This window comes from Hibiscus syriacus, unplaced genomic scaffold, assembly GCF_006381635.1.
Source record: "Hibiscus syriacus cultivar Baekdansim isolate YM2019G1 unplaced genomic scaffold, ASM638163v2 tig00000003_pilon, whole genome shotgun sequence".
Taxonomy (NCBI): Eukaryota; Viridiplantae; Streptophyta; class Magnoliopsida; order Malvales; family Malvaceae; genus Hibiscus; species Hibiscus syriacus.
This window is the reverse complement of record NW_024061753.1, coordinates 1,258,046-1,265,577: the sequence shown is the minus strand read 5'-3', so window position 1 is coordinate 1,265,577 and position 7,532 is coordinate 1,258,046. Positions and strand designations below refer to the sequence as shown.

The 7,532-nt window shown below is 31.8% G+C and overlaps 1 pseudogene; it reads left to right on the top strand.

Moving 5' to 3' along the window:
- Positions 1-3,286: 3,286 nt before the first annotated feature.
- On the top strand, positions 3,287-6,129 carry LOC120114075 (annotated as a pseudogene).
- Positions 6,130-7,532: the final 1,403 nt, after the last annotated feature.

Here is a 7,532-nt window from a genome sequence, read left to right as displayed (position 1 = left end):
TACTAATGAACCGGCCGGAACCGCTGAACCGTTCGAACGAAACCGGAAAAAACCTGCAATTTTGTTTTTTTTTAATTAAACCAAACGACGTCGTTTGTTAAACGAGCCAAGTCAAACTCGAGTATTGCTGAGCTCGACTCGAACTTGAAAACTTTAAAAGTAAGCTCAACTCGACTCAAACTCACGAGCTAAAAATTATCAAGTTCAACTCGAACTCGAAATATAATATTGAAACTTGAACTCGAAAAGGCTTGAACTCAAAAAAAAATTAGAAGCTCGATTGAAGCCTAAAATTCGAGCTTGATTGAAGTGAAAGAATAGTTCACTCAATGCTCACCAAAAGTCTCTATGATTTTGAATGTCAAATTAACTTTATTATTAATAGAAGTTAGTTTGGATGCTCTTCTATGTTTCTTAGCCATGTGGGATTGTTTTGTTCTCATATTTTTACTCTTTAGACTTTTGGGATGCTCTTCTATGTTTCTTAGTCATGTGAGATTGTTTAAAAAAAATTAAACTAAACAATATCATTTTGTTATGATTTTTTAGTCTCAATTTTATTTTTTAATTATAGTTATATAATTATATTTATTATTTAATATGTTTTACCTTAAATATTATGTTGTAGTTAATTTGAATCATTTTGTTTCACTTGATTTTATGGTTTTTAACTTATATATGTTATAACTTGCTTTGAATATGACTTACTTTGAATATGACTTGTGATATAAAAAATTATTTTTTATTAAATATTTTTGGTATTTTTATTTAATTTTTAAAATAATTATGACATCGTCCGGTTCTTCCGACTGATCAGATCGGTTCGACCGGTTGAATCAGTGAACATGTAACATGGCCGGTTCGCTAACCGGTCCGGTTCTTAAAACCATGAAACTAACCAACTAACAACCTAACTCAAAATACAATCGTTCATACACTCTCAACAAAATCGACGTAGACAGAGCTTGGATGCAGATTCACGTTCAACAGCAATCGGTATCGTCTCCAAAAAACACCATGTTGTGGGTGGCTATGAACGCAGACTTATGGGCTATCAACAGAGGCAGAACCTCCTTAGGACTAGTGGAGGCCATGTCCCCCCTAAAATATTATATATATATATATATATATATATATAAAATTATTAAATTTAATTTTATAAAAAGTATATAAAAAATTATTAAATTTAGTTATTCAAAAAAATATATATATTATTTTAAAATTTAAAAAGTACCTAAATATCATTTATTAGAAAGAATTAATATTTATTTTTATTATTGTTTTATTTTTAAATAAGTAAAAATCTATTTGTACTTTGGCTAGATTGCCTTGCTAATCAAAAAAAATTATTTTAAGGTACAAAAAATTTCTTTATATTTTTTATGTTTGGTTCTACACCTTTTTTGAGTTGAGAACTTCAATCAAGTTATCAAGTATTTCATTCTGGTTGAAGTAAATTTTTCTAAAAATATTTCCAATTCAATTAATTTTCATCTCTAAAAATTGAAAGAAAGAAAGAAAGAAACTTAGACACAAATATATATATATATATTAAAATATCTCTAAATATCTTGATCTTATAAATACAAATTTAAAATTTATTAAATTTGTATATCATGTGAAATTAGTACGAAATTAAAGTAATATATTTTTAGGGTTGCATGTTATAAGTTGCGTGAAATCATGAGTAAATTTAAAATATTAATTGATATTGTTTCTTTAATTTTTTATGTGAACAAATAAATTCTAAATTTTATAATTTTTTTATTAATATATAATTTATAATAGAAAAAGTGTTAAAATATTTTAATTGTTATGTATATAATTTTTTAAAACGACCCCCGAATAATTATCTTTGAGGTTTATCATTTAGGGGTGAACGTTCGATCGAGTCGAGTCAAGTCGAGTCAAAAAGTTTGAGTTATTCTAGTTGATGAGTCATATTTTATAACTCGAAATTGACTTAAATTTTTTTCGAATCAAATCTATTTTTTTTAATCAAATCAAGTCAAAAAATTTAATTTTTCAAATATAATCGAATTTTACTCACCCTTACTGAAACCGGCTATTAATCTGCTGAACTTGTGAAAGCTCGAGCTCTCGTAGATGGCATCTCTCTACCCGTCGAGAATGGATGAGATGACGTAAGCATCGAAGAAGACGCTCAAAGCATTGTTTACATATTAGCAAATCTTGCGTTCGATCTCTCCGCTATAAGTACCCATCTAGTTAAAGCAAAATATATCTCACACACTTGCCCAAGGGGCCTTTCATTGTTCTTCACCTATTTGATTTGTGTCATATATTACGGATTATATTATAAACCTTGTTATTTTTTATGCAATAAATAATTGACTTATTTACTTAAATTGTTTTTTAAATTTAATTTTTAATTAACTTAAATTATATCATTTACTTTTTGCCATTGATAAATTAAATCATTTATATTAATACGGTTAAATAATTGTAAGATATTTTTATATACAATCGTCAATTAATGTAATTTAAATAAATGTATTATTTTTAAAAATATTTTGTTTAAGTAAATTTAAAAGAAAAGGAACTACTTTTTATAAATTCTAATAAAATCATCTAAATATTATTTGATAATAATATGTGAGTAATACTTAATCATTTAAACACCAATTATGTTTGCTCATTCCGAAACAATTTTCTTGAATTTTACCTATTGAATTCTTGGATGTTTTTATCGGTTATAAAACGATTTAGTGAGATAATATGATAGATATTTCAAGTAAGATCAAAAATTTAAATTATATTGTTATAAATAAAGAACATATTAAGGAACTCTTGTATTTCTAAAGATTTTAATTTTTATAATATTTATATGTTTCTTGTTAATAATTTAATTTTATACTATTAAAGTTTTCATATAACTTTTTCAAATAATGTACTGTGATTATAACGTATATATATTTAAAATATTTTTTAATTATTAACTACACGTCTATAAAAATAATTATTTGAGCCTGAAAGTTTCAAAAAAATAGTAATCGTTTAAAATATTAAAATCACTTTATGAATTCAATTTCAATGTGATTTCTTAAAAATTAATTTCATAACATAAAATCATATATTCAAACATATAATCTAGAATTAAATTTCCAAGAAAGAAAAAGTTTAATGGAATTTGGAGCTCCCAAGGGCCGCAAAAGCTTTTCGTTCATTAAGAGCCTACTTGCAAGCTTTTTTTCATGGGTTAATTTGGCAGTTTATATATATATATATATATTTGACACACGGTTCTGCTTCCTGTTCTCTATCTATTGCCATCCGCATTCTTTTTCCCCTATCTTCTGACCTTTACGAGCCCTTGGAGTTTTTCTCTGTGTTATCTCTTCCATGGAATTCTCTACTACCCTCGCCTTTAAATCTTCTTCTTCTTCTTCGAGTTTGGGTTGTTCATCGTTTTTTACTCTCTCTCAAACCCATAATTCAACCTCAAAATCCTTCCATGTAATGCCCAATTTACACCGACACTCTTTGTTCAAGTCCCTCAAATGAATTCAATCTCCTACGCCCGGTTCTCTTCCTTCAAAGCCCAGTTCGGTTTCGTGCTCTGCTGGTGCACTGTCTCCGACCCAGATCGCTCATCTTCCACCGCGTAAACTGTCAGCCCTCCTCGAAGAATTCCAGTCCCTTTTAGATCCCATCGACCGAGTAAAACTTCTTCTTCACTACGCTTCCCTTCTTCCTTCTCTCCCGGATTCGTCCCGGACTGACTCGAACCGGGTCATGGGTTGCACGGCCCGAGTTTGGCTCGATGCCCAGATGGACTCCGAAGGGAATATCAGATTCTGGGCCGACAGCGATTCCGAGATTACAAAAGGGTTTTGCGCTTGTTTGGTTTCGGTTCTTGATGGGGCGCTGCCGGAGGAAGTGTTGAGTTTGAAAACGGAGGATTTGGCGGCGCTTAACGTCGGGCTTCCCGGTGGAGAAAGGTCTCGAGTTAACACATGGCATAATGTTTTAGTTAGTATGCAGAAACGAACCAGGGCTTTGGTTGCTCGAAAGGAAGGGAAAGCTCCATTTGAGCCATTTCCATCGTTGGTGATCACTGCTGAAGGTTTCCAACCAAAAGGAGCTTTTGCCGAGGCTCAGGTCAGTTCTTTGCTGATTTTTGCAACTCATTGGTATTAAATTGAGATATCGATAGCCGATGTTGCAGACGATAAGAACGTTATTTATTTCCTAAAAATAACTATGTGTTTATGACATTATGTTACGGATGCTATTTGCGGTATTGCTGTGACCTTGAAAAAGGTCATTACGCTGCTTCATTATGTAATGCAACCTTGTTGTTTTCATGTTGGTATTAAGATCCTAAGCTTGGAATCTAGTTGATTTGCAGGCAAGGTTTTTGTTCCCTGACAAGTTGAAGGTGGAAGAACTTGTCAAAGTTTTGAAAGAGAAGAAAATTGGTGTTGTGGCTCATTTTTACATGGACCCTGAAGTGCAAGGCATCCTAACTGCTGCCCAAAAGGAGTGGCCTCACATTCATATATCTGACTCATTGGTAATGGCTGATTCTGCTGTTAAGATGGCGAAATCTGGATGTAAATTCATCACTGTTTTGGGTGTTGATTTTATGTCTGAAAATGTTAGGGTAATTCTTGATCAAGCTGGCTTCGGACAGGTATATCTTTTCCGAGTTTGAGTAACCTAGAACAAAGCATCAGGATGTATGATGTATACTATTATGTATGAAGTATGATGTTGATGTATGAGGTATAATGTATTATTATAAAAGCTTATAGACCAGACATGAGAGTCATTTTATGCACCTGTGTTTATTCTATTGTTTTGGATGCAATTTTAGTATGTATTATCTGAAATTTAATGGTATGTACTTAATTTCAAGGCATGGTTTTTTGTTTTAATTTTGGTACTGATGTTTTCTCTCTGGCAAGTGGCATGTGGATGATACTGCTTATTTGTATAAATTGATTTGCAGGTAGGTGTTTGCAGGATGTCTAAAGAACGCATTGGTTGTTCTTTGGCCGATGCTGCTGCTACTCCTGATTATATGAATTATCTTGATGCAGCTTCTAACTCGCGTCCTTCATTACATGTTTTTTACATTAATACATCGTTAGAAACAAAAGCTTATGCTCATGAGCTTTTAACTGATTCGAGGACAAGTGCATCACCTGTCCTCGAATCAGTTAAAATGGGTGTTGTACCTGGAGTTGCAAGCGGGAAGGGATGCTCTATTCACGGTGGCTGTGCATCTTGTCCATACATGAAGGTTAGCTCATTACTTTATTCCACCAATATGCATCATGTTCTTAAGCTGCTAGAGTCCATAATGAACATGTAGAATCATTAGAAATCACTTTATTCCATATATGTGAATATAGATGTGAAACATGGGTTCGAATTTCGCTTCGTTCTAACGACGAAATATGTTAATGCTTACTCGATGTTAAGCTTCTCATATTCGGTTAAACTCTTACCTGCCAGATGAACTCTCTTAGCTCGCTCTTAAACGTTTGCCACCATTTGCCCGATGAAAGAAACAATCTTAAAGCATACGAAACCGAATGATTCAAGTCGCAAACCCCACGAGGAAAATCTATTGCAGATGTTGGATGTGAGCCTATACTGCATATGAGACACTTTCAGGTCAGCATTTGCCTTTTTCTTTTTTCCTTCTTCAATGATCGAGTAATTTCATCCGAAATTCTCTGATCCTTACTTTTCCAGGCAAAGAAAGAACTGTCCGAGGAACTTGTATACCAGGTTCTCGGTCCACACAGTAATGGGAAGTCGGTGTGATAGACCGAGCCAGACAACGAACTGCGCCAGGTTTTCATCTAATGCGAGCAGAATTGGTCGGCATGTGGTTCAACCAGAGGTTCATAACAAAATTTTTCAGTGGTCGAAAGTTGTTTAAAATATAATTATTATGTAAATTCTTATGTAAATCTTAATTGAGGATTAGGTATGTTAATTGGTGGAAAATATGTAAATTTTTATGTAAATCCCAATTGAGTATTAGGTATGCCTAGTCATAGACTGGGGGAATCACATCTGACCTAAATTTTTTACATCAAATATATATATATATACATTAGTGTTGAGCCTAGTGATGGCACTTTACAAGAAGTTAAATGGATCCTATCCTTGATTTATTTTCTAGACGCTGCATAGCTGTTAGCTCTACCGGATATTTATTCTTGGAGCTGCCAAATTATGTCCGAGCTCCAAAAGTATGTCGCAGCTCAATATTATTATTATTGGTTCATTTAAAAACAATTGTTTATATTAATTGAAATATTTTAGTATTTTTGTCATTTTAGATTATATATCAAAATATCAAATTTTATGAATTCTTAAAATTCATCGATCTTTTTTGTTTACCGAGTATATAATGTGAATTGTAACACAACTAAAAAAAAAATATGTGTATGATTCGTTTAAATAGTGTAAAATTAGAATTTTATATTTTTTTTAAAATCGTTAGATGAAAGAAAATCAAATGTTGAGATTAACTGTCGCACCCTAAATTTTAAACTTAATTTATAATTATTTAATTAAACTTGTTTTAAGAACCAAATTACATGATTTTAGGAATCTAGGTTGTTATGCAAGATGCCAATTAGTTCAGGGCCTCCCAACCCATATTAGCCAAGTTAGCTCAGGGCCTTGAGTTTGAATTTTCCCAACCCATAGGCTTGTAAACGAACCGAACGTTTACTGAACCGTTCGTGAACTGTTTGGCGAGATGTTCGTTTATGTTCTTTTATTTATTAAACTTACGAACGTGAATAATATTTTGTGTTCGTTTAATTAAATGAACGAACATGAATAGAGGGCTAGTTCATTCATTTATGTTCGTGAACATTCAGTAATATGTTCGTTTATGTGCGTTCATTTATGTATAGCTCAATCTTTCAAGTCCCATTTAAAAATATTAAAGCATAATAAATTTTAATTTGATATCGATAAATATTTTAAAATTCAATCAATTTTAAATATAAATAAAAAAATCAAAACAATTAAATAAAATACAATCCTAATTGTTAGGAAAGAAAAAAAATCTATTTTCGTTTATGTTCGTTTACGTTCATTTATTGTGTTCGTTTACGTTCGTTCATTTGTGTTCGTTTACGTTTGTTGATTGTGATCGTTTATATTCGTTTACATCCGTTCCCTTATGTTCGTTCATTTGTGTTCGTTTATCATTTAAATGAACGAACACGAACAAGTTACATTCCTTAACGAACGAACACGAACAAGTTACATTCCTTAACGAACGAACACAAACAAGCTACATTCCTTAACGAACGAACACAAACAAGAAATTTTAAGTTCGTTTATGTTCATGTTTGTTCATTTGTTCGGTTAAAGTTACATGAATGAACATGAACATACCCCGTTCATGTTCATTTGGTTCGTTTACAAGCTTACCAACCCATATTAGCCAAAAAAAAAAACATGTTGAAATTAGTTGGTTAAAAAGGATTGAACGAACAATCTGAAAAGTAAGCTCATGCCTTTATCATCTA